The 27,387-nt window shown below is 47.0% G+C and overlaps 1 long non-coding RNA gene across 2 annotated transcripts; it reads left to right on the top strand.

The window, feature by feature from the left end:
- The first annotated feature begins 594 nt into the window (after positions 1–594).
- Positions 595–25,509, top strand: LOC138581980 (uncharacterized). Of its 2 annotated transcripts, none has more exons than XR_011304916.1 (3): positions 595–682; positions 15,244–15,325; positions 24,804–25,509. It is a non-coding gene; the product is annotated as an uncharacterized lncRNA (long non-coding RNA). The 2 variants fall into 2 exon arrangements; XR_011304917.1 differs by lacking the exon at positions 595–682 and adding an exon at positions 1,080–1,244.
- The last annotated feature ends 1,878 nt before the right edge of the window (positions 25,510–27,387 follow it).

Genomic DNA, 27,387 nt, shown 5'->3' with positions numbered 1-27,387 from the left:
AGGCAAGCTGTCCCTCACGTACGAACCTGCCCCTCTGGACGTCGTGGCGGTGAAGGGCTCTATGGTGACTGCATCCGATGGAACGTCATCTGTGACGAGAAATGCCTGCTTCTTCAAGAAAATCGGCGAGCCGAGAGTGGATAGCCCGGACAACCGAGGAGGTGAGGAGGCGCTGGATGAAGGCGGGGGTGAAAGACCCGCTGTGGACTCTCCTGTTTGGGGCGGGCCAGGGCAAAACACACCGGCCAGAGACGTTGGCAGGAGGTACCCTCTGAGAACAGGGCGTGGGAAACCTGCCCGTCTCACGGACTATGTGACAGACTGAGCTGGGAGGCTGACCTGGGGTAATGGTCAGGCCGTGGCAAGCACCCTCGGGGGTTCCAGGGTGGCTGTTAATAAACGGGGGTTCACTGTGTGTGTATTTGGTGTGATGTGTAAACGTTTGATAGTTAGATCCTCTTTTATCCAATTTGTTGTTATGGAAAAGGAGGAGTGTGGCGCTGGCCCTTTAAGGGCGCGCACGCAACGGGGTGACGTTCACTTCGTCGTGTGCCCTGTTAAATAAACGGGGCGTGCCCGGTGATGACACAATCACCGGGGAGCCCACACGAGAAACATCTCTGTCTCTGTGTCACAGGGGGTGGGGGACTCACGGACGGCAGCGTCTGAACACTGCTAACAGGTACCACCCACATTTTGTGTTACGCCACTGCTTCCAAACGCTGCTCAAATAAAGTGCCTTGGCGGCCACTTTCAAGAGTTAGTCCTACTTTATGTTAGTTGCCCTGTCCCGGTTTTTAACTTTTTAAATCTGGTCACCCTGGATCTGGAGTGTGTGTGTATTTGCTGTTCTTGCCTATGCATCGCGTGCAGTGGCGGGCGTGTTTTGTGGTTGTTGTTCCTCAGGAGTTGGCGGCCTGTGATGTGTGTGTGAGGAAGGGAGGGGCGTGGGGGGTGCTTCTGGCGCTGCTCCCAGCCAGGGTTTCCACAGTACGTGCTGGATGGATCGCAGTCGCACATTAGCCAGGCCCTGGCTGGGAGCCCGGAGCAGGGCGTCTGAGGACACACACTTGGAGAGTTCCCACTTTGCCTGTGACCTGAGCTGAACCCGGGACTATGTGCTGCTGTAACAGCGCCGCAACTGGAAGCAGCCGCAGTGGAGCCTCATTACGGGATGGTTCCGCCCAATTACCGCACAGCGTGTGGTAATAACTGTTACGGCGTGCAGTACCAATTTACCAGAGGTAAAGTATACATACGTTAATAGCGCACACGGTAAATACCGCACGAGCGATAATAGCGCATGACTGGTTATTTGTGGTGTTATCGCCAGCCGCAGAATGAGGGCATAGTGACCAGTTATGGAGCGCCGCCTTGGAGAACATCGCCTTCCCTTGGCCCCTGCACGCACATCGCACCCCCCTCCCCCACCGCCCTGCGCTTGACAGCCAACCGGAGAGGAGTTCTGGCCTCGATCTTTCCCAGAATGCTTTACCTCTGCCTTGACCTTTCACCAGACGAACAACACTGTCCCTAACATGGCAACTAACTACCCTGTGAATAGGCACTGGATGTTCACTAGGGACTAGCACTGTCGCTAACATAGTGCTGCACTACCCTATAGAATGGTCCTGGGTTGACCTTTCAATAGGGGACTACAATTGTCCATATTGTTGGCCTTCACTGCCCTATGGAACGGCCCTGGCCTAGACCTTTCACTAGACGACTAGCACTGTCCCTAATAAGGTGCTTCACTACCCTACAGAATGGCTGTGGATCTGACCTTTCACTAGAGGACTAGCACTGTCCCCAATAAGGTGCTTCACTACCCTACAGAATGGCTGTGGATCTGACCTTTCACTAGAGGACTAGCACTTTCCCTGATCTGGTGCTTCACTACCGTATAGAACGACCCTGCACCTGACCTTTCACTAGAGGACTAGCACTGTCCCTAACATAGTGCTTCACTACCCTAAAGAATGGCTGTGTATCTGACCTTTCACTAGAGGACTAGCACTGTCGCAAACAGTGCTTCACTACCCTATAGAAATGCTGTGGATCTGACCTTTCACTAGAGTAGTAGCACTGTCCCTGATATAGTGCTTCACTACCGTATAGAACACCCATGCACCTGACCTTTCACTAGAGGACTAGCACTGCCCCTAACATAGTGCATCACTACCCTACAGAATGGCTGTGTATCTGACCTTTCACTAGAGGACTAGCACTGTCGCAAACAGTGCTTCACTACCCTATAGAAATGCTGTACATCTGACCTTTCATTAGAGTACTAGCACTGTCCCTAATATGGCACTGCACTGACCCATAGAACGCCCATGCACCTGACCTTTCACTAGAGGACTAGCACTGTCCCTAACATAGTGCTTCACTACCCTACAGAATTGCTGTGGATCTGACCTTTCACTAGAGGAGTAGCACTGTCCCTGATATGGTGCTTCACTACCGTATAGAACACCCATGCACCTGACCTTTCACTAGAGGACTAGAACTGCCCCTAACATAGTGCATCACTACCCTACAGAATGGCTGTGTATCTGACCTTTCACTAGAGGACTAGCACTGTCGCAAACAGTGCTTCACTACCCTATAGAAATGCTGTACATCTGACCTTTCATTAGAGGACTAGCACTGTCCCTAATATGGCGCTGCACTGACCAATAGAACGCCCATGCACCTGACCTTTCACTAGAGGACTAGCACTGTCCCTAACATAGTGCTTCATTACCCTACAGAATGGCTGTGGATCTGACCTTTTACTAGAGGAATAACACTGTCCCTAATATGGCGCTGGACTGAGCCATAGAACGCCCATGCACCTGACCTTTCACTAGAGGACTAGCACTGCCCCTAACATAGTGCTTCACTACCCTACTGAATGGCTGTGTATCTGACCTTTCACTAGAGGACTAGCACTGTCACAAACAGTGCTTCACTACCCTATAGAAATGCTGTGGATCTGACCTTTCATTAGAGGACTAGCACTGTCCCTAACATAGTGCTTCACTACCATTTAGAAATGCTGTGGATCTGACCTTTCACTAGAGGACTAGTACTGTCCCTAACATAGTGCTTCACTACCCTACTGAATGGCTGTGTATCTGACCTTTCACTAGAGGAATAGCACTGTCACAAACAGTGCTTCACTACCCTATAGAAATGCTGTGGATCTGACCTTTCATTAGAGGACTAGCACTGTCCCTAACATAGTGCTTCACTACCATTTAGAAATGCTGTGGATCTGACCTTTCACTAGAGGACTAGTACTGTCCCTAACATAGTGCTTCACTACCCTACTGAATGGCTGTGTATCTGACCTTTCACTAGAGGAATAGCAATGTCGCAAACAGTGCTTCACTACCCTATAGAAATGCTGTGGATCTGATCTTTCATTAGAGGACTAGCACTGTCCCCAACATAGTGCTTCACTACCCTACAGAATGGCTTTGTATCTGACCTGTCACTAGAGGACTAGCACTGTCCCCAACATAGTGCTTCACTACCCTACAGAATGGCTTTGTATCTGACCTGTCACTAGAGGAATCGCACTGTCCCTAATATGGTGCTTCACTGCCCCATAGAACGCTCATCCACCTGATCTTTCACTAGAGAACTAGCACTGTCCGTAACATAGTGCTTCACTATCCGATAGAACCGTCCTTTCCCTGACCTTTCACTAGAGGACTAGCACTGTCCCCGATATAGCGCTTTACTATTCTATAGAACGACTCTCGGCCTGCCCTTTCACTGGGGGACTAGCACTGCCCCCAGTATAGTGTTTTACTATTCTGTAGCACGGTTCTAGTCCTGACCTTTCACTAGCGGACTAGCACTGTCCCTGATATGGCGCTTAACTATTCTATATCTTAGCTTAGGTCCTGACCTTTCACTCGAGGTCTAGCTCTGTCCCTAATATGGTGCTTTGCTAATCTATAGAACAGCTCTGACCCTGACCTTTCACTAGCGATCTAGCACTGAACCAAATATGGTGTTTTACTATTCCATAGCATGGCTCTGGTCCGGACCTTTCACTAGAGGATTAGCACTGTCTCACACATAGTTTGTCACTATCCCATAGAACAGCCCTTGTCCTGACTTATCACTAGAGGACAGGCACTGTCCCTAATATGGCGCTTTACTATTCTATAGCACCGTTCTCGCCCTGACCTTTCACTAGAGGACTAGCACTGTCTCAAACATAGTTCTTCACTATCCTATAGAACGGCTCTGGCCCTGGCCTTTCACTAAAGAACTAGCACTGCCCCTAATATTGGGCTTTGCTATTCTCTATTCTATAGTACGGCTCTGGTCCTGACCTTTCACTAAAGGTCAGAAACTGTCCCTAATATGGTGCTTTACTATCCTATAGTACGGCTCTGGCCCTGATCTTTCACCAGAGGACTTGCGCTTTATTGTTCTTTAATTGATGCTTATATAGCGCTTTTATCCAAAGCGCTTCAAAATAGTGTTAGAAAAAGACGGTACAAACATGCGAGTAAATGATAAAGGACCACAGCTAGACAGATGAAAATGACATGACAATCATAGAAGGCAGAGGAAGAGCGAATCTCCAACGTTGGTGAGTTCCAAAGTTTGGGCGCAAGGAGTTGGAAGGAACGGAAAAGTGAGGCAGCATACGGTGGGTGAGGAACATTCAGCAGGACATTCAGCAGGAAAAGTGAAGCAGAGCAAAGGTTATGGAGATATGAGAGAAGCGAGTCATGGAGGAGCTAAAGCATCAATACATTAATGATGCTAAATAGGGAGCCACTGTAGACGAGAGAGATCATGAGTAACGTGGGCAGAATAGGATTCACACCCGGGGAGGGCGCTCAGCCAATCAGGTGGTTGGAACAGCAGGCGAGAAAACACATTCCCGCCCGCTATCCCAGCCACCTGAGGACCTACCCCAGGTGGCACCATTTGTTTTTTGTGTTAATGTGGGGAGGCAACAGGTAACCTCCCCACCCCAGCCTCCCCCAAAGATCCCTTAATCCCCTTTCCCTTTCCCTCCCTCCATCCTGTGAGAAACCAGAAGGTGTCTCACCCACTAGTCGCCGGAGATCTGTCATCAAGATGGCCAGTACACAGCCTTAGATTTTGGATCCAACACCTGGGGGTGAACCAGTGCGGGAGGATCACCTGGGTGAGGGGTCTTCAGGGAGTGTGAGTGGGACCCTGGACGGTGAGACGCGGTATCCCCTTCCTTATAACACCTTTACTCCATTTTACCCGGTAGGATATTTAGGAACTCTACCCCCACCCCTTTTACAACACAAACACTTTCTCACTGACAGCCCGCTCTGGAAAACAGACTAACACCCGAGCAGTGTACCTGTCATGTACCAATACAATGGTCAGGCGAGGTCAGGCAATTACTGATCATCACACACACTTGACTTCCATTACACGTCCCCACATGGTTAAAAGGCAGAGCACAAGAGCACACTCTGAGCGGGGCAAAGCACACAAGGAAACAGCAGTTCCAAGATGGCAGTTTAATGAGAGGAGAAAGACGGCGAAACAGAAGGGGGTCGCAAGGAGGAAGGTTCCATTGACCTTTTCGACAAGGAACCGTTACTTTCACGAGACCTCGAGAGAAAACATAAGACTAGGAAACTAGGCTGAAGAATCCTGCATTGTGTGTCCGAGGTAACTGGGGCCCTCCTGTGTCAGTAATCATGGTGGGGAGAAGCTCCAGCCATTGTGGTACTGTCCTTAGTGCCAAGAACAAAGTTGCTTCAGTGCAAGCGACACAGCCGGTGAGTTGGGGAGACGGATACAAGACCGGTCTGTGTTGAAGCCAAGGTTGCAAGTAGCAACATTGTATGGCGAGCGCTGGAACGAACATTGAAATGCGTGTGATAAGAGACGCGAATGAAGTTAAATTGCTTTTGAGTGATTGAACTTTAAAGCAAACTACAATACTTTTGACAGAGTGTTCCAGCACCGTGTGAGTGCTTAATCGAAGATCTCTTTAAGGTAGCCAGCTAAGAAGTGAGGAAAGTAGATAAGTTGATCTGAGCCCAGCAGAGGAAGATCAATTGAGAGAGAATAAATTGAGAGAAGTAATTGAGAGAGAATAAATAAATAAATAAATGTGAATCCAAGTGGTCCTGCGACGGGTCAAGTCAAATCCTGTGTACAGTCGATTTCGATGAAGTAGATACAAGTTTGGAAAAGTACATGGATTTGTTCTGAGCATGAAAGAGGGAGATCAAGTGAAACATGTTAATGCGGGTTTGAACCCGGCGCAGGGGGGGCCAGAGTGAGTCAAGAATCACCCAAGAATTGGTCCGAGCCCGACAGAGGGATATCAAGTGAAATCTTTGTGTTAAAGTGGGTCTGAGCCCGGCAGAGGGGGGCTCAGTGTGAGTTGAGAATTACCCAAGAAGTTGTACACGAGAATCCTGAGGAGAAGGGAACTTTTGAATGTTTGTCGCATCTTGCCTTCTGAAGTAAGAGACTTTGAATGGACAAGAAACTTTGACATAGAAGGCCCTGAAATGCATCCTCGTGCTAGAGAAGCCAGAGACTGTGCTAAGCTCCAGTGTGCTGCCTTATCCCGTGCTGAAAACGTGGGGAAGGGAACCCAACGGCTTGAATATCCTGACAAATCATTTCTTGGACACTTTTCTTTTTGCATAAATTGTTTCCCACACTATTTATATTTAGAACTAAGGATTGGCAGTTGGTTCATTAGCATATGCCCTTTTATTTTAACAGACGCGAATAGGACTGCGTTATTATCATTTGATGGTCATAGCTTGCTGCCATCTTTAGATTTTGGATTAGAGAGGTGTTTTTCAAACCCCACTGAAGTTCAATAAACACCCTTGAACGGTGGTCACGTGTCTGTCTTACTGTTTGATACCACGCCTCCCTTACAATCCCCACTTACCTGCGGGACCGGTGCTCTGGGTTCCGCTCCAGGCGCTCCTCCTGTCTCCCAGTCGACACCATAGGCATGGAAAAGGGACCTTGTCCTGTTTCCATATGGTGGCGGCCATCTTTTTTCAATATTTCATTTTCAAGCGGCACAAATCTTCTGAGGAAAAATAATGAAAGCCATTCCCTCCCTGGATGAACCCCTGGTGCGAATGGCTTTCATGCACGCTCAGGAGGGCGGACATGGCCAGTAACGGCCCACAGCCTAAGCTGGGACCTGAGTGAACTCGGGCCTCCGTTAACTTGGGCAGGCGGGCCGTTACCAGACATGTCCACCCTCCTGAGTGGGCATGAATGCCATAAGACGAGGAAGAGTCCTAACAGCAGAATGTAGAATAGATTGTGGAGGGAGAAGTGCTTATTTAGGAAGCCCTATATAGAGAGTGCAGCAGCAGTTGAAGCGAGATAGTACATACAGAGAGCAGCAGTAGTGAAAGTGAGATAGCACATACAGAGAGCAGCAGTAGTGGAAGTGAGATATTACATAGAGAACAGCAGTAGTTGAAGCGAGATAGTACATAGAGCAGTGGTAGTGGGAGCGAGATAGTACATAGAGAGAGCAGCAGTAGTGGAAGCGAGATAATACATAGAGAGAGCAGCAGTAGTGGGAGCAAGATAGTACATAGAGCAGCAGTAGTGAAAGAGAGATAATACATAGAGAGAGCAGCAGCAGTGGGACTGAGATAGTACATACAGAGCAGTAGTCGTGGAAGTGAGATAGTACATAGAACAGCAGTAGTGGAAGCGAGATACTACATACAGAGAGCAGCAGCAGTGGGACTGAGATAGTACATACATGGCAGTAGTCGTGGAAGTGATATAGAACATACAGAGAGCAGCAGTAGTGGATGCGAGATACTACATACAGAGCAGCAGTGGGAGTGAGATAGCACATAGAGCAGCAGTACTGAAAGAGAGATAGTACCTACAGAGCAATAATAGTGGAAGTGAGATAGTACATAGAGCAGCAGTAGTGGGAGAGAGATAGTACGTAGAGCAGCAGTAGTGGATGCGAGATAGTACACACAGAGAGCCGCAGTAGCGAAGCGAGATAGTACATAGAGAACAGCAGCAGCAGTGGAAGCGAGATACTACATACAGAGAGCAGCAGCAGTGGGAGTGAGATAGTACATAGAGAGCAGCAGTAGTGGGAGTGAGATAATACATAGAGAGAGCAGCAGTAGTGGGAGCGAGATAGTACATGGAGAGCAGCAGTAGTGGAAGCGAGATGGTACATAGAGAGAGCAGCAGTAGTGGGAGCGAGATAGTACATAGAGAGCAGCAGTAGTGGGAACGAGATAGTACATAGAGAGAGCAGCAGTAGTGGAAGCGATATAGTACATAGAGAGCAGCAGCAATAGTGGAAGCGAGATGGTACATAGAGAGCAGCAGTAGTGGGAACGAGATAGTACATAGAGAGAGCAGCAGTAGTGGAAGCGATATAGTACATAGAGCAGCAGTAGTGGGAGCAAGATATATGAGGGGTCAGAAATGAGAGGCGTGCACAAAGTTGTAATGCTTTCAATATCAGACATTTTTATTAAAACAAAAGGGTTGGATGAAGGCCTATTCTAAAGAGAGTTTCCCCACCTAGAAAAGAAAAACCAAAGTTCAGTCTGTGTCTCGTCGTCAAACATATAAACTGTCCTTGTGTCAGAAACATACTAATTTGACCATCACACTAAAATGAACACTAAAAGTGCAAGGAAATGTATCTGACTTATATTTGGCAAAACGTGTTTACAACTAAGGCAAGTAGAAATAGTATTTTCCAAGTAGGAGTCCTTGGATCCAGAGGGTCATTTCCCTTGCCTGGGATTATTTAAGTAGGATGGCAAAGTGTCTCTTTCAAACAACAGCTTCTTAAGAATAGCAAAAGTATCTATTTCAAACAATAGTTTAAGGATGGTGAACATTTCTCTTTCTTTCAAATAACAGCTTCTTAAAGATGGCAAAAGTGTCTCTTTCAAACAATAGTTCTTTTAGGATGGCAAAAGTGTCTCTGGTATACTTTTTTGTACCATATACTTTGCGAAACAAATAAGTTTCTTTATCCAACTTTAATGAACCTCCTGGTATACTCTCCTGCCAGTGGGAGGGCCTGGGGGGCACGGGGCGCTCACACCGCGTGGCTTCATCCTGGCGTGCCCCCTTGTTCCTGCTGGGTATGGGCCAGTCTGTCAGCAGCACTGGTAGCGAACTGCGAGCGGCCACCTGGCACTCACTGCACCAGGAGCTAGTGCTTTTCTTGCTTGCATGCTTTTGCTTTCCTTCCTATTTGATAAATGGCATGTCAGACCGGATCCAGGCAGGTCTGACTCCAGGCAGAAATGTTCAGGCAGCAGCCCATGGTGACCGTGGTGTGAAATATTATTTTCAAATATTTACGGTCGAGAAGGGAGGTGCAGGGTGGGGCGGGCCCGGGGCAGTCAGGGCACCAGTGAAAGAAAATGCTTGCAAGTTGCAATTCAAATCTAAACTTTATTCACTTCAGTATTGTGATTTAATTTTGACACACCTCACAGTCCGTCCGACTCTAGTCTGTCGAGCGAGCGAGCACACACAGTAACTAACTTACTTAGCAGCCAGACAGCAGCGCCAGGTGGCGGCACGCGCACACTGAAGTTCTTGTTGTTGTTCCAATTATCCACACATCCTATCTGACGACATGGCCCCGCCCCCTCCCTTCTCCTCCCTTTCCGGACTGTGCCAGTGCCCTGGGGGATGATGATGAATGATCCCGTCCGGTCCGTGTAAAATGGACGGTACAGTCTATCATGGAGGGCGAGACGGAGAGAGGGACACAGCGTTTGCCCTCAGATGGAGGTGGACCGTGGAGGCTGGGTGCAGAGGTGCTGATGCATTGGCTGCAGCAGGCTGTCATGTGCCAACCTGATTCTCACAAATGTGAATTAATAAAACTGCACTATGGTGCTATATCCCGCACTGCTGGCTGCAGCAGGTGCTGATGCATTGCACTGTGGTGCTATATCCCGCACTGCTGGCTGCAGCAGGTGCTGATGCATTGCACTGTGGTGCTATATCCCGCACTGCTGGCTGCAGCAGGTGCTGATGCATTGCACTATGGTGCTATATCCCGCACTGCTGGCTGCAGCAGGTGCTGATGAATTGCACCATGGTGCTATATCCCGCACTGCTGGCTGCAGAAGGTGCTGATGAATTGCACCATGGTGCTATATCCCGCACTGCTGGCTGCAGCAGGTGCTGATGCATTGCACTATGGTGCTATATCCCGCACTGCTGGCTGCAGCAGGTGCTGATGCATTGCACTATGGTGCTATATCACGCACTGCTGGCTGCAGCAGGTGCCGATGCATTGCACTATGGTGCTATATCCCACACTGCTGGCTGCAGCAGGTGCTGATGCATTGCATTGCCTGCAGCCTGCTACTAGCCTGAATGCAGATGCAATGCCATTTGCCAATAAATAGCACTATGGTACTATATGATTTGATGTAACAAAAGAGACCGCACTGAACGGCGGAACCTGGGGCTGAAACAAGAGGTATAACACAAGAGAGGTAACCGCCAGTATCAATTGCGTCACACTATTATTTGTGTATGATTACCTAGTCATAAATGGTTGTATTGGTGTTCAAAACACCACCAGGTACCCATCCTGTAGTCTGAGGTAAAAGTACAGAAGCAATGTTACAGTAAGGAAATGTAGCAGTCTGTAACACTAGCAAAATTGAAGCTAGCCTTATGTTATTGGCTAAAACATGGAATTTATTTCATGTTTGTCAAAGTACTGGTTGTAAGACATTAGAGGTGATACATACCAGTTTGTCGTAAAAAAAAACAAGTATATCAGAGCATGAGTCTCCTACTTGTAATTAGTCAAACATTTTGAACAAACAACAGTCAAAAGCTCCACATTTGATTTGCACATAGTTCTGGTGGAGGCAGGTGCATCACATAATTCAATGCCATCATAAACATAAACACATACAACATAAACATATTGGTAAAAGTGCACAGTTAATTCCAAGAATCCTGGCGAGAAAACAAGGGGGCGGGGGGAGGGGGGTAAAGGAAATGTGTCCTCAAAAGGGCCCCACAAAATGTGGGTTCTGCTGCAGTTGAATGGTGACCAATCCTACGTCTATATGATTTGACACACTGCTGCAAGGCAGTTTCAATTTCCTGGCCTCCCGCCTGAGGCCGAGCCCGACCCCAGCAGGCCTTGTCTGCCTGCAGAGCCGCCAGACTATCTGGAGCCAACGTGCAAGTGTGCAAGTGTGCAACCCACATTAGCTATTAATGTAGCAAAGTCCCTTCCAACAAACAACTGAACTCTGGAGACCGTGTCATATGCCTTACCTTTACTGCCATCTGGGACCAGTCACGTCCAGCACGCATGTCGTCGCCACCACACACTCAGTGCCCCAGCCAGCCTACCGTCGTTCCCGCCAGACCCGTGCCAGTGCCCCTGCACTGACTGACTGCTGCTACTGGGGGTGCTGCCGGCGTGCACTGGCCTGCCTGCCGCGTGTTGCTGCCTCTCTGGCTCTGCACTCTCAGGCCGCTGCTGCGCTGCCAGGCAGCTTTGTGGTGAGGTGGTCGAGCCGTTGAGGTCTTCGGACTGGGACCGGTTCTGCGGACTGGGACCGGTTCTGCGGACCGACGCGTCCCACTGCCTGCCTTCTGCACTGCGGCTGTGTACGACTGCCCTGGCCTGCGCCCAGACCCATGGGGCCATGACAATCTAGAGGGACTGGGAGACAGACTCAAAATAGTCGCCGGATTGACCAACAGGAGGAGAAGAGGACTCGGGAGCGAGGAGAGAGACTCACTCAGGCTCAAGAAATAAGTAGTCAGTCAAGAGTGTGTGTCAGTGTGTGCTTGTATTTTGCAGAGTGCAGGACGCGGAGATTCTAGCGTAAGATTAATCCATCTATTAAGCCTTCAAATCATAAATGACTCTCTTAAGGTTTTGCTTGCTTGATATTAATGTTTCTGCTTTCTGGTGTTCACTCTTTCTGGCTCACGAAAGACCTTGGTCGGTCTCTCCGTCCGTCTAGTGTTCATGTACGAAGCCAAATCACTAGTAGCTGACCGTAGACTGTTCGGATATTCCAGCTGGCTCCTGGCTGAGAGTTACGAGTGATTGGGCGGCCTTGGTGGGCCTGGCCGGCTGTACCGTCACTGTGGGCAGTGTTATACTATAACTGGGTCAGCCGCAGCATTGAACAGAACTTGGTGTTGCAACAGTTGATGAGGGGCGACTGGGGCCTGTGATTACATTGGTAACAGACAGTAGTATGCTATTTGAATTTGAGCTCCTGCAAACTGCAAAGGGTACAGAATGGTAACGTAGGTAGTAGGCAGCCGTTAGCCATTGTTTTATTCTGCGGTAGGTCGGGGTGGATGTTCTTGTTCAAAGCAATGTTTAATATCTTGCTGGGCTGCAGCATTGGGTCCGCTCAGGGGTGGACTGGCCTATAGGGAACTCTGGAGATTTCCCGGTGGGCCTCTGCACCCTGGCCCTCTTTGGTGTGGTATTTTGAAATGTTCTCATAGGAAAAGCATTGGGCTTGCTGAAAATGTGTCATATGGGGCCACTTTGAACTTTATTTCCAGGGCCTCTTTTGGTCCCCAGTAAATATTTCCAGGGCCTCTTTTAGTTCCCAGTCCACCCCTGGGTCCGCTGCTCGCATCGACAGATTGTCTTTGGCCGACAGGCCGCGGGGGGCAGTTTGTTGGCAGTCGTTCTAATGGAGGGCAGCTGGGCAAGAGAGATGGCGAAGACCAGGCTGGTTTGCTCATGATCGCACTCCCTCGCAGTTAAAGTGCTGGGTTAGGGCGGCCGCGGGCGCTCATTCCAGGCCAAGCGGCAGCCATGATGATTGGTCCATGGATATTGCGTTGCGCACACTCTCACAAGCTTGTGAATTACACTGCCCCGCCCTCCGTTTACATCCTCTTAGCAAGCAAGTTGATGAGGGTCCAAGAAACTGGGATTCATGATTGTACATTGTGTTGCAATGCAGCAAACCACTATCATTTCACATGGTGAGAAAATGGTATCGGGTAATAATGTCCCCCTACATAATATCGCCCGGAAAAGGCATTGGCCACATTGTATATGGTGACATTATGTATGGGGATGGGATGCAGAGATGCCCCCCCTTGTTAAAAAAAAAAAACTAAATTCAGAGGTTGCAGGGGTGTTCCCCGCATGTTCAATGTAACAATATCTCTACAAAAAAGGGGACTTTTTTGTCAGGAGACATTTTTGCAGGGACATTATTACATGGAACCGAGAAAATGTGTGCCGTTTACGGTTTAAGTTAACTCGGCTTGTCGAGCCTAGGCCGTTTGAAGCTGCATCACAGCAAAGGGTCAGGTTGTGTAGCCACAAGTGAGGCCGTGTGCCTGCAGGGAAGGGAGTCGTCACTTAAAAGGAACGTTCAAAAGTGAAAATACATTAGCATTAAGCATGTCGGCTGTCAAGTGACCCCTGTCATGTGGGGCAACTTGAGTTAGCCCTGACTTATACCCAACAACACTGTCTATGCATGTTCTTGCAATGAACTAAAAGTTCAAAAATGCTACATGTTCTCTATAAAACACAATAGCTAATACTGGAGATATAGCATAATAGCACATGCAATGAGGGCACCTAACGCTGAGGCAGCCTTGTAGCCTGTGTGTTCTGCAGGCCCTTGCATGTTCAGCCCGTAAGTATTCATGCGTAGCAACGGTGAGCTTTGCTATGCAGGCCCTTGAATGTTCAGCCCGTAAGTATTCATGCGTAGCAACGGTGAGCTTTGCTATGCAGGCCCTTGAATGTTCAGCCCGTAAGTATTCATGCGTAGCAACGGTGAGCTTTGCTATGCAGGCCCTTGAATGTTCAGCCCGTAAGTATTCATGCGTAGCAACGGTGAGCTTTGCTATCCACACTGAACTTTGGTGCTGGGTATAATTGACTGACCTGAAGGTCTTGGTTGAAGGTGAGCTGTCAGGAAAAGTGGCCATAGAGCAGGTACCCCAGCAAGGCTTCCAAGCGATCACCACTTCTCTATGCTTGCACGAGGAGACTATCTCCGGCCATTCCTTAGGTTCATCTATTCCTCCTTTCTACTTTCTAGGGGACATCTCAAAGTAGTACAGCATGGGGACAATTAGTTATTAGCTCCGATCCGGCAGCTGCAGTTAATGGGTTGACGGATCTTTAATTCACATTTGTTTGGTTTTCTGAGAGTAAAGTTAATCATGGGAAAATTGAAAGTAACTATATCATTACAAGCAGCGGGGGAGCTGTTTAGGGAAATCGGCAGCCTCTATTGTTAGTACCATGATAACGCGTAATGTGAGACAGAGACCTGCACTGTGACTGGCTGGCCTCTCCCTCCCTCTCACTGTGCCTGGTGTCACTCGGCTCCAGTCACCTCCCAGCCACACCAGGCTGGAGCTGCTGGGCCGTGCCTGTAGACAGAACCGCTCTGCTGCTCTGCTCAGCCTCCGCTCAGCCTGCCTGCCTGTCAGCGACAGTGCTGTGATGTTTGCTGTAGTGTCACAGTCACAATCTCCCCCAGACTCCCATCAGAGCACCAGTGTGGACCAGGCAGGAGCACTGTCCTGTCTCGCGGCTCTCGCCACTGGTTTATTCATTAGCTAGCAGCTCTGTGGCTGAGGCAGGGACTGGGAGAGAGCAACTTGTTATTGGGATGGATGTCTAACACCGATGCAATCTGTGGCTGTCCCATGGGAGGGGAAGGGCAATTCATTTATTTTGTGAAAGACTGTTCGGGTAGTACCCATTACCCAAGGAGCAGCTTTTTCATGAAATGTGATTGTTAATTTTAAAGAATATTCAGTAATGCTGGTCAAAACAACTACCTGCAACTGCAGCATGGGGAAGTAACTTATCAAACTGGGCCACAATAAGTGCCCCACCTTGAATTTGACCCAGAAAACTGTCCTACACTGGCTTTGGCATTTTTGGGTCGGGCATTGCCCCAATGTCCTATGGCCCGCCCGGCCCTCACCTTAACAACCCAACACCCTAATCTATCATGTGAATTGAATTGAAATCAGTAAAATGCATTATCATGAAACATTAAATGTTATCTGCCTGCCCCCACATGGGCAATGACTCAATAATTAATTTAACATTCTGTTTAGCTCATCACTTTATTGGAGAGAGACAATCTTGTTGCAGTTCAGCTTGAATCATTGGTAAGTTAGTCAGCTGTCTGAACTGAATGAAAACATGCACTCATCTCTGTTGCTTTCCTTCTCATTCTGCAGAAGTGGCGAATAGAGCAACATCGTGAATCCAGAGTCATCCGCTGCTAAACCAAAAATGTCTGGTGCCACAAGACAAAAACAGGTCAGCAAACAGAAAACTTGCCCAAGCGCCAAAATCCTCTCAAGATACTTTGTCTGCTTTCAAGATCCAGCCCAAAGGTCCCACTGACAAGCAGGAGCAAAGTTAAGTTATTGCCCATTCCAGTAATGCCAACGTTTCTAACCACTGAATGATGTTATTGTAGTTACAACATTCTTTCAATCCTTGCTTTCAGAACTCAGCAGGAAACGCCCCGTTCATTCTGTCCCTCATGCTTCTGCTGATGAACATCTGTCTACAGCTTCTCCTTCTATCATGATACATTCCACAGATCACCCATCATGTACTGACAGTCCTGAGCGGCCACAGATATCTATCTACAGAGGGTCTGACTCCTGATCACTCATCAAACACTGCTACCCAGCCTGATCACTCAGCAGACACTGCTATCCAGCCTGATCACTCACCAGACACTGCTATCCAGCCTGATCACTCAGCAGACACTGCTACCCAGCCTGATCACTCAGCAGACACTGCTACCCAGCCTGATCACTCAGCAGACACTGCTATCCAGCCTGATCACTCACCAGACACTGCTACCCAGCCTGATCACTCAACAGACACTGCTATCCAGCCTGATCACTCACCAGACACTGCTACCCAGCCTGATCACTCAGCAGACACTGCTACCCAGCCTGATCACTCGGCAGACACTGCTACCCAGCCTGATCACTCAGCAGACACTGCTACCCAGCCTGATCACTCAGCAGACACTGCTACCCAGCCTGATCACTCACCAGACACTGCTACCCAGCCTGATCACTCAGCAGACACTGCTACCCAGCCTGATCCCTCACCAGACACTGCTATCCAGCCTGATCACTCAGCAGACACTGCTACCCAGCCTGATCACTCAGCAGACACTGCTACCCAGCCTGATCACTCAACAGACACTGCTACCCAGCCTGATCACTCAACAGACACTGCTACCCAGCCTGATCACTCAACAGACACTGCTACCCAGCCTGATGACTCAACAGACACTGTCACCCAGCCTGATCACTCACACACTGTTACCCAGCCCGAAGTTAAGCTTGGTTGCACAACTGCTGATTGCACCGAAACTCTTGAAGATACCAATGTTGGCAGACAAGTAGTACACGAAGATATGGATACTGAGGACATTGAGGAATGCAGAGAGAATGTAAAAATGCAGGCCACACTTGACATGCAGCAAGATTACCCAATAGATCCATACCTCGTACAGAGCCGGGCAATGTCTACACCTTTAGTTCCAGCACTTCTTGCAGCGGATCCATGTCAGCCTGGATTAAAAGATGGCTATAAAAATATTCCATATGACTCCAATCTTTGAAGGTTTGGCCAAGAGTGGAATAAAAAAAAAAGGTTGCAGGTGGATTCTCTGTAGTAAGGCAGTGGCTAGTGTATTCTAGAAGTAACTGTCTTTTGCTTTGCATGCTGGCCATTTGCCAATAAAAAATATCACTTTTCAAAGGAACAGAGATGATTGTAATGGATGAGCATTCCAAGATACGCAGTGAAGCTGAAGAACAGCTACAAATAGCCACATTTAGAATTATCCAAGTAAGAACGATTGTTTCTGAGCTAATAAAAGCTGAAAGGGGACAGATAGAAACAGTGGTATTCTAAGGCGACTGCTTGATGCAAGATAGTACACAGAGAGAGCAGCAGTCGTGAGAGCGAGATAGTACATAGAGAACAGCATCAGTGGAAGCAAGATAATACATAGAGAGAGCAGCAGTAGTGGAACCAAGATAGTACCTAGAGAACAGCATCAGTGGAAGCAAGATAGTACATAGAGAGCAGCAGTAGTGGAAGCGAGATAGTACATACAGAGAGCAGCAGTAGTGGAAGCAAGATAATACATAGAGAGCAGCAGTAGTGGAAGCAAGATAATACATAGAGAGAGCAGCAGTAGTGGGAGCGAGATAGTACATAGAGAGAGCAGCAGTAGTGGAAGCAAGATAGTACCTAGAGAACAGCATCAGTGGAAGCAAGATAATACATAGAGAGCAGCAGTAGTGGGAGCGAGATAGTACCTAGAGAGCAGCAGTAGTGGGAACGAGACAGTACATAGAGAGCAGCAGTAGTGGAAGCAAGATAATACATAGAGAGAGCAGCAGTAGGGGGAGCGAGATAGTAAATAGACAGCAGCAGTAGTGGAAGCAAGATAGTACATAGATAGCAGCAGTAGTGGAAGCAAGATAATACATAGAGAGCAGCAGTAGTGGGAGCGAGATAGTACCTAGAGAGCAGCAGTAGTGGGAACGAGACAGTACATAGAGAGCAGCAGTAGTGGAAGCAAGATAATACATAGAGAGAGCAGCAGTAGGGGGAGCGAGATAGTAAATAGACAGCAGCAGTAGTGGAAGCAAGATAGTACATAGATAGCAGCAGTAGTGGAAGCAAGATAGTACATAGAGAGCAGCAGTAGTGGAAGCGAGATAGTACATAGAGAGTAGCAGTACTGGAAGCAAGATAATACATATAGAGAGCAGCAGTAGTGGGAGCGAGATAGTACATACAGAGAGAAGCAGTAGTGGGAGCGAGATAGTACATACAGAGAGCAGCAGTAGTGGAAGCAAGATAATACATAGAGAGAGCAGCAGTAGTGGGAGCAAAATAGTACATAGAGAGAGCAGCAGTAGTGTAAGCGAGATAGTACATACAGAGAGCAGCAGTAGTGGGAGCGAGATAGTACATACAGAGAGCAGCAGTAGTGGAAGCAAGATAATACATAGAGGGAGCAGCAGTAGTGGGAGCAAAATAGTACATAGAGAGAGCAGCAGTAGTGGGAGCGAGATAGTACATGGAGAGCAACAGTAGTGGAATCGAGATAATACATAGAGAGAGCAGCAGTAGTGGGAGCAAAATAGTACATAGAGAGAGCAGCAGTAGTGGGAGCGAGATAGTACATGGAGAGCAGCAGTAGTGGAATCGAGATAATACATAGAGAGAGCAGCAGTAGTGGGAGCAAAATAGTACATAGCGAGAGCAGCAGTAGTGGGAGTGAGATAGTACATACAGAGAGCAGCAGTAGTGGGAGCGAGATAGTAAATACAGAGAGCAGCAGTAGTGAGAGCGAGATAGTACATAGAGAGAGCAGCAGTAGTGGAAGTGAGATAATTCATAGAGAGAGCAGCAGTAGTGGAATCGAGATAATACATAGCGAGAGCAGCAGTAGTGGGAGCGAGATAGTACATACAGAGAGCAGCAGTAGTGGGAGCGAGATAGTAAATACAGAGAGCAGCAGTAGTGGGAGCGAGATAATACATAGAGAGAGCAGCAGTAGTGGGAGCGAGATAGTAAATACAGAGGGCAGCAGTAGTGGAATCGAGATAATACATAGCGAGAGCAGTAGTAGTGTAAGCGAGATAGTATATAGAGAGAGCAGCAGTAGTGGAAGTGAGATAATTCATAGAGAGAGCAGCAGTAGTGGAATCGAGATAATACATAGCGAGAGCAGTAGTAGTGGGAGCGAGATAGTACATACAGAGAGCAGCAGTAGTGGGAGCGAGATAGTAAATACAGAGAGCAGCAGTAGTGGGAGCGAGATAGTACATAGAGAGCAGCAGTAGTGTAAGTGAGATAGTACATAGAGAGAGCAGCAGTAGTGGAAGTGAGATAATACATAGAGGGAGCAGTAGTGGAAGCGAGATAGTACATAGAGCGGTATCAGGTAATAATATCCCCATACATAATGTCACTGGGAAAAGCCATTGCCGACATTATATATGGTGACATTATGTATGGGGACGGGTTGCAAGGAAGTCGCCTGCTCCCATTTTTAAAAAAACACAGAGGTTGCAGATGTGTCCCCCGCATGTTCAATGTAATGATGTCTCAGCAAACAATAGCGACTTTTTTGTCAGGGGACATTTTTGCGGGGACATTATTACATGGAACCCATAGAGCAGCAGTAGTGGACGAGCTATAGCACGATAGAGAGAGCAGCAGCAGTGCAAGCGAGATAGTACATAGAGAGCAGCAGTAGTGGGAGCGAGATAGTACATACAGAGAGCAGCAGTAGTGGGAGCGAGATAGTACATAGAGAGAGCAACAGTAGTGGAAGCGAGATAGTACATAGAGAGCAGCAACAGTAGTGGAAGCGAGATAGTACATAGAGAGCAGCAACAGTAGTGGAAGCGAGATAGTACATAGAGAGCAGCAGCAGTAGTGGGAGCGAGATAGTACATACAGAGAGCAGCAGTAGTGGGAGCGAGATAGTACATAGAGAGAGCAACAGTAGTGGAAGCGAGATAGTACATAGAGAGCAGCAACAGTAGTGGAAGCGAGATAGTACATAGAGAGCAGCAACAGTAGTGGAAGCGAGATAGTACATAGAGAGCAGCAGTAGTAGTGGGAGCGAGATAGTACATAGAGCAGCAGTAGTGGAAGCGATATAGTTCATAGAGAGAGCAGCAGTAGTGGGAGCGAGATAGTACATAGAGAGAGCAGCAGTAGTGGGAGTGAGATAGTACATAAAGAGAGCAGCAGTAGTTGATGCGGGACAGTACAGAGAGAGAGCAGTAGTCGTGGAAGCGAGCTAGTACATAGAGAGCAGCAGTAGTGGAAGCGAGATAATACATAGAGCAGCAGTAGTTGTGGGAGCAAGATAATACATAGAGAGAGCAGCAGTAGTGGAAGTTATATAGTACATAGAGAGAGCAGCAGTAGTGGGAGCGAGATAATACATAGATAGAAGCAGCAGTAGTGAAAAAAAGATAATCGAGAGAGCAGCAGTAGTAGTGGGAGTGAGATAGTACATAGAGAGAGCAGCAGTAGTGGGAGCGAGATAATACATAGATAGAAGCAGCAGTAGTGAAAAAAAGATAATCGAGAGAGCAGCAGTAGTAGTGGGAGTGAGATAGTACATAGAGAGAGCAGCAGTAGTGGAAGCTATTTAGTACATAGAGAGAGCAGCAGTAGTGGAACCAAGATAGCACAGAGAGCAGCAGTAGTGAAAGCGAGATAGTAGAGAGAGCAGCAGTAGTGGGAGCGAAATAGTACATAGAGCAGCAGTAGTGGTAGCGATATAGTACATAGAGAGAGCAGCAGTAGTGGGAGCGATATAGTACATAGAGAGAGCAGCAGTAGTGGAAGCGAGATAGTACAGAGAGCAGCAAAAAGCCAACACGGGGCACATACTTACACCTAGGGTAAGGGGGTGTTACTGTGGTAGGAGGAAACCCTTTCACAGGGACGGGGATGAGCATATACCCCCAATAGGACAGCTCACAGGATGAATAGATGTGTTCACTGCTATCTCTGACACTAGATCCTCAAGAGGAACCAAGGGTTGATGTGACGAGGAAGAACATTTCCAATGTCAGGTGTTGCCATGAATGCTCAAAGGTTCTCTGGAGCTACGAAATGTAGTTCCTTGTACTGATAAATTACCGGTTTCTACAGGGGAATGTGACATGTTCATTCCCTTGTTATGTGCACGACAGACACCAGTTAACATTTTGGGAAGAGATTTGATGACAAATCTTAACATTATGATTTCATTCACTGATCAGAGTATAGTGTGCTCAACTCCAGGAATACACTTTTCAAACATGGGGGAGTTTATACTGGCGTTCACAGGGCAAGTGGCTCTACGAGGAGTCCCGGTAGATCTGGAAGTCATGCTGTATGGAGTGAGCCTTTTGCCGACATGGCTCCCTGGGTTAGTAGGACAGATTGTGAGGATACCGGATGAATTTCTATTTAGACCACGAATACTTATGGATGAGGAAGAAGGGCATACTATTCCTATAGAATTGGAAGCAGCTATAGTACTAGGGGAAATAGCAATGCTTGAAGGGGTTGATCATGGAGAACGGTGATAGCGCTTGAAAAGGGGTGCCGATTGACTGATATAACAGATGAAGATATATTCAGAGAAGAACGTATCGATGACAAAATGGTGTTCTTTATGAGCATTACATTTTGGATAAGGATCGAGAAAAGAGAAATCCCACAGCGAATGACTGATAATGCAGCAACAACTAGCATTTTTCTAGTAGGATCTAGAAAAGGTACAAGTGTCCTGTGGACCACAGACCCTATGGCGTAGGTCTATTGAAGGGAATAGGGGAGGTTAAAATAAAGCTTAAACCAGGAGCAATTCTACCCACAGCAAAACAGTACCCTATGTCCCGAGAATCTGATGAGGGCATATTCCAGACTATTTCAGCAATTATGAATCGGGGTATCTGTTACGAAAGGTTAAAAGGATGCACTTGCACTGTAGGGTACTTCAAAGGTAGTTTATCCATTCACTTCAGGTTAACAGGCTTCATCAGGTTACATCAAAGTCAAAGGAGCTAGAAAGATCTTGTGGAGAACCCAGGCTACATCTTCATCAACTGCCTGGGTCAGAACTCCAACCGCATAACATTCTTCTCAGGCATACAAGGTTCCACACTGACATTCCACACTGACATCACCACTCACCAGACCACGCATACAGGGACCAGGACCAGACCTAACAGTATCCCAGTGCCATCAGAGTCATCATGCAATACCACAATGTATCCGATTAAAACATCTAAAGGGTGGTCTTGGAGATGTATCCAGTATCTTAGGCTTCTTAATCAGATTGTAGAGGCAGAGTTTCCTATAGTTCCTAATCCTGCTACAATACTGTGTAGTTTCCCAGTTGAAGCCCGGTATTTTACAGTGATAGATTGGAAAATTGCATTTTTCTCGATCACGTTGCATAAGGACTCACAAAACCTGACTTCCTTTATGTTTAGACAAAAAAACTAAAGCATAGTCGTATTCCTCAAGGGTATTGTAAGTCCCCATCGATCTTTAACAGGGTCCTACAGATGGATCTAGACAATATCGATCTGAAAACTGCAGTGAATACAGTACATAGATGACATATTGATTTGCAGTAAAACAGAGGATGTAAGGTAGATCAGGAGAAATTGCAGTATTGTCAGGAAAAAGTGTTGTACATAGGTCAGCTAATTTCACATGAAGGAAGGGAAGTGACACCTGAAAGGGATGAGGCAGTTATGAAGACACCAAAACTGAACAAGTTTGCTGGTCCGGAAACAACGGTGCCAGTAAGCTTACTGGCTCTGTTGTTTCCAGACCGGCAAACTACGAGTCTGCCTGCCGGAGCTGCTGTGTTCAACAGGGCAGAGCCTGCTGGACACAGCAGCCATGGTAGGCATACCGATACAGTGCTTCCGTGGTCCCCATTCCCATGGAGTCCTGTCGGACTCCATAGGAATAAGGACTTACAATTTACTAGCACCTGACTTTCTGGAACAACACGGTTGTAATACCCCAGTGTTTCTGGCAAGTCCGGTGCTAGTAATTAATTACAGGTCCGGCAGCAACCTGCCGGTAGTACCAGCGTGGTTATCGCTGGACTCGTAATGACCCCCCAGTGAGACAAATGCAGCAGTTTCTGGGCTTGCAGAATTACTGCAGAGCCTGGGTATTTGATTACAGCACATATACCAAGCCACTTTTGCAAGTGTTAAAGAAAGCCTAAGTTGGTAAGGAAAAGGAGTTGAAAAGAGCAATTTGAACAGCTCCAGTTTTAGGGACTCCCAACTACAGTGAGGAATTATATTTATTTTCGCCCACCAATGGGGCAGTAATGACAGCAGTGCTCACACAAAGGATGACACTGGGGTACAAACCTTTCGCACAATATAGTGGGATTTTAGATCCAGTTATGAGAGGACATTTCCCATGCAAACAATCTTTGGCTGCGGCCGCATTTGCAGTTGAGAAGTCCACAAGTATTGCCATTGGCTGTTCTATGACTCTTTAATTGGAGCATGCCTTATTTGCCATTTTAGAGAAACTCAAGGGCACGCTAACATCCCAAAGAGCTTCAGCTTACGAAGTAATGATTTCCAATCCAGCCATTAAGGTAGTGAGGTGTAAAATAGTAAACCAAGCCATGTTTGTAGTGGAACCTGTAAAAGAAGTTGATCATGTGCATGACTGTGCAAATTACGTTGAATTATGTGATGATATACCTCGTGTGAAAGAGAATGCTTTGGCGGGGGGTTCCTTTTATTGACGGTTCTTCGAGAATTTACCAGACTAGTGGGGGAGGCATTCAGGTTCTGCAGTGGTAAGAAACCGATTAAATGGTGAATTTGAAGTATTGGTGAGTGCAAGACTACCGTCTCACTTTTCAGCGGAAGCAGCAGAATTAGAAGCGCTTATTTTCGCGCTCGAGAAACACAAAGGACAGGAAGTGACAGTGTACAGTGATTCTGCCTATATGATGTCAACCGTACACGCAGGGCTGTCACGTTGGAAAAGGAGGGGCTATCTCCATGCAGATGGCTCCCCAGTACACTACATGTCCTTATTGGACAGGCTCATTAAGGCACTACAACTCCCAGTAGCCATAGCAGTCGTAAAATGCGCAGCTCATACTAAATGAACATACTTTATCTCTTGTGGAAACAAAGGTGGAGACATAGAAGCTAAAAGGATTGCATATTCTCCAGCTATTTCGAGTTTTGACACTGAAGATGTTAGAGAAAGTTCAACTGGAAGCATGTTAGTACAAGAGGGGTTTAACATGCTGTCAATTACGCAACTAACAGAGATTCAGGGAAGAACCCCACAGGAAGAGCAAGAGCTATAGAAACAAAGGGGGTCTTCTTTATCCCCCACGGAAGCATTATGGCGAGAGGAAAGCACTAGAAAGCCAGAGATGCCAGCAGCATTACTGATAGTCAGACTTGACCAACTGCATTACCCCGTGCAAATACTCAGAGAAAGTCTTGCTGCCACTATTGCAGAAGACTTGTTTGTTCCGAAGCTGCTGGAACACGTTGCACAGTTCTTGGTGAATTGCATTGTGTGTCAAAGGTTTACTGCTGGGCATATATTGAGAACAATCAGAGGAGTAATACCTCGACCGAATGGTCCGTTTCAGCATTTACATTGCGACTATGTTGATATGGTGCAGACATGTAATGGCTACAGGTATCTATTAGTGGTGGTGTGCCCCTTCTCTAGGTGGATCTAAGCCTGTCTGCGTGCACACCCTAATGCTACTTGCGCAGCAAGGTTTTTAGTGCGCAAAGTCTTCCCGAGGTGGGGTGTGTGCGAAGTACTAAGAAGTACTAAGGGCCACATGTTGTCGAACGCTTTAGGCTTCTATTGACTATAAAGCACAGGCTTTCTTCTGCGTATCACCCGCAAGCAAACGGGATATGTAAGTGTCTCAACAGCCTTCTCAAGGAGAGGATTGCCAATATTAAATTGACTTTAAAGAAGGTATGGCTGTATTGCCTACCCCTAGCCTTATATGCCCTTTGGAATCAGCCAGGTTCTGATTACCAGCTCATCCCTCATGAATTAGTGACAGAGTGCCACATGAGAACGCTTCTTATGCCTTGATCTAGAGTAAGGAGTGATGCCCAGAGTGTAGCGAAGACTCTAGGTGATGAGATGCATGATTATTTGACAAGTATGACTGCCAGTGTTTCTTTCATTTCAGATCAAATCAAGCATCGGAGGGAGGGGTCAAGGAACACGGAAGAGGACAATCTTGTGACCAATCCAAGTGAACTATTGCCACCACCAAACTTATATGTTGGGAACTTGATACTTGTTAAGAATTTTATCAGAAGTGGCACGAACCTAGGTTTAATGGCCACTTTGTTGTTGAGGAAGTCTCCCCTTCTGCAGTTAAGATATCGGGAAGACAAGCTTGGCTGCAACTGACCTAGGAGCAAGACAAGAAGAAGAATTTCAGCGTGTGCAGACTCGATGGATGACAAAGAATTAGGACAATAAAGCAGCGAGTGGTTAGCACATATTTCGTTTGGACACTCCTTATATATTGCAGAGAAATTCAAGAGGCTGAAATTAACTTTTAGAAATTCTTTGAAGAATTAAATATTGCATTAGCGTTAGGCCTAAACACCAGTTCCTGAGTAGAAATTGGATGACAGATCAATATCCAGATTCATTTCATGGAGAACAACAGTTTTAATTAATAAAATGCATGGTACCTCTTGACAGTAATACAAACAGTCTTGTGGTGGCTATTTGTGTGTTCATACTCCAATCCTACCCTGCCCTTGTTAGGAGAGATGTTAACATTCACACCTTTTTGCATGATGCCAAGAATGGTCAAGTGATGAGACTCTTAGCAGCGATCATTGAGCAGATTGTGCAATTACAGATGCAAAATTGAAGGCTTGAAGTAAAAATGATTTCAGAAGAGGATAATGCGATTATAGAAAGAGCACCTGTCCAACAAGTATTAGGATGGCACACTAAATGTTTCTCCAGGCTCCTATTCCTGATATATATATATATATATGATATATATATATACATCTAAGGGCCTCATTATAAGACTGGCGGTAGCCGAGCCGGTAAAATCGGCACGGCTGCCGCCGGTATCATTTTCTTTCCGGCGGCGGCGAATGGCCAATTACCAGGTCATTATGGCCCCGCCTGTCCTGGTAATGGCCCATTTGTGGGCGCCGGAAAAAAATGCTCCCCATTCCCATTGAGCCCTATAGGGCTTAATGGGAATGGGGAGGCCAGATGCACCAGCACCATTTGTGAATGGTGCGGGTGCATCTGACATGCTCTGCTCGCGGGTGTAAGTACTCCCGCCAGGTCCGATCTGGCGTGCGGTAAGGCAACCCTGAGCAGAACATGTAGTTTTCTGGTCTGGTAACAACAGTACCGGAAAGCTTACCGGTACCGTTGTTACCGGTACCATTGTTACTGGACCAGCAAACTTATAATGATGCCCTATGTATCCTTTTTTATTTTTCTTTCTGTACCTTACATTTCTGAAAATCTATTTTCCTTCTGATCGAATTGAAAAAAGATTGTCTATGATTCTTCCAAGTGCGGGTACAAATGATGATAATTGCATTAACCTCTATGAGCAGGTTAAGCGTATACGAGAGCTGCAGAAGAAGATAATCATGGGATAAACAGCTACTTTGATGAGGCAGCTCACCTGAGGAATAACATGTGGTATCAGCACATGAAAAAAGTGGTGGAGAGCGCATCTGATGAGAATTGCTATGGCTGCTCCCTCATCCCCTATGCCATGAATACAGTCAAAACCTTCATTTCAAAAATGCGGCCGGCGCAAGGTGCAAAGTGCCTCAGTCATCTAACAGCATGTACTACCAGAGGACAGTTCCAGGGGAGCTAGGCAACGTTGGGATGGAGATCAAGACAGTCGTATCCATACCAGGATGATTATATTAAAACAACACAAATGGAGAAGGAACCTGGATGGACAGACAGAATGCTTGTGTATCCTGCTGCAGGCCAGGATGAGGTGATCATTGAGGAAATTAAGAGAATTAACTGTTCTGACATGACAGAAAAGACTGAAATGCCTGGATGCTGGGAACCGTCACAGCTGCTGATCTGTCATACCAGTAAAGGGTGGGAAGATGGAATGTTGTCATGTGCAGCTCATCTACTAAGAAAGGAAGCAGTACAAGGAGTACAGAAAGTGAAATATGAGTGCTTGAAGTCATGGTCTAAGTACTCTAAACTTCTGACATGGGTGGAGAATGAAGCTGGGCCAGTATCCGTAGTCCCAATAATGAGTGCAATCATGTACTTCCAAAGTAAAGGAAAACCTTATGTAGGACACAATAAGGGGTGTAAAAACATCATAGATGTTCCATGAATGAGAAGAGGGACGGCTATCCTAATGGGATGGTATTGGGCCTGTGGATCTAGAGCCTATATGAAATTACCCAGGAATTGGGGTGGAGTGCACTCTCTATTATACACCCATGTTCCAGCATTGGTGATGCCACAAAGTGACCTGAAAATTAAAGAATTTCCAAAACTAAAAGACCACATGAGAAGAAGGTCAATAGAACTAAAGTGAAAGAGGAGATAGAACTATTTCTCAGCAAAATCAAAAGCAGCTTTTGATGATATTCCTGATGAGCACAAATTGTTCAGTAAAACTGCCGTTTTGTTCACATCTATGTTCTTGCCTGGGATCCAGACAGCTGTTAACGCCAGATGGTTGAAAATGACCAGATGGGAGCTGCTGCAAACAATCAATGCCAGTATAAAGGGAT

Source organism: Ambystoma mexicanum, chromosome 3q (assembly GCF_040938575.1).
Source record: "Ambystoma mexicanum isolate Mex_15411 chromosome 3q, UKY_AmexF1_1, whole genome shotgun sequence".
NCBI classification, from domain to species: Eukaryota; Metazoa; Chordata; class Amphibia; order Caudata; family Ambystomatidae; genus Ambystoma; species Ambystoma mexicanum.
Note: the sequence above shows the minus strand (reverse complement) of the source record. Positions and strands in the feature narration are given on the sequence as shown.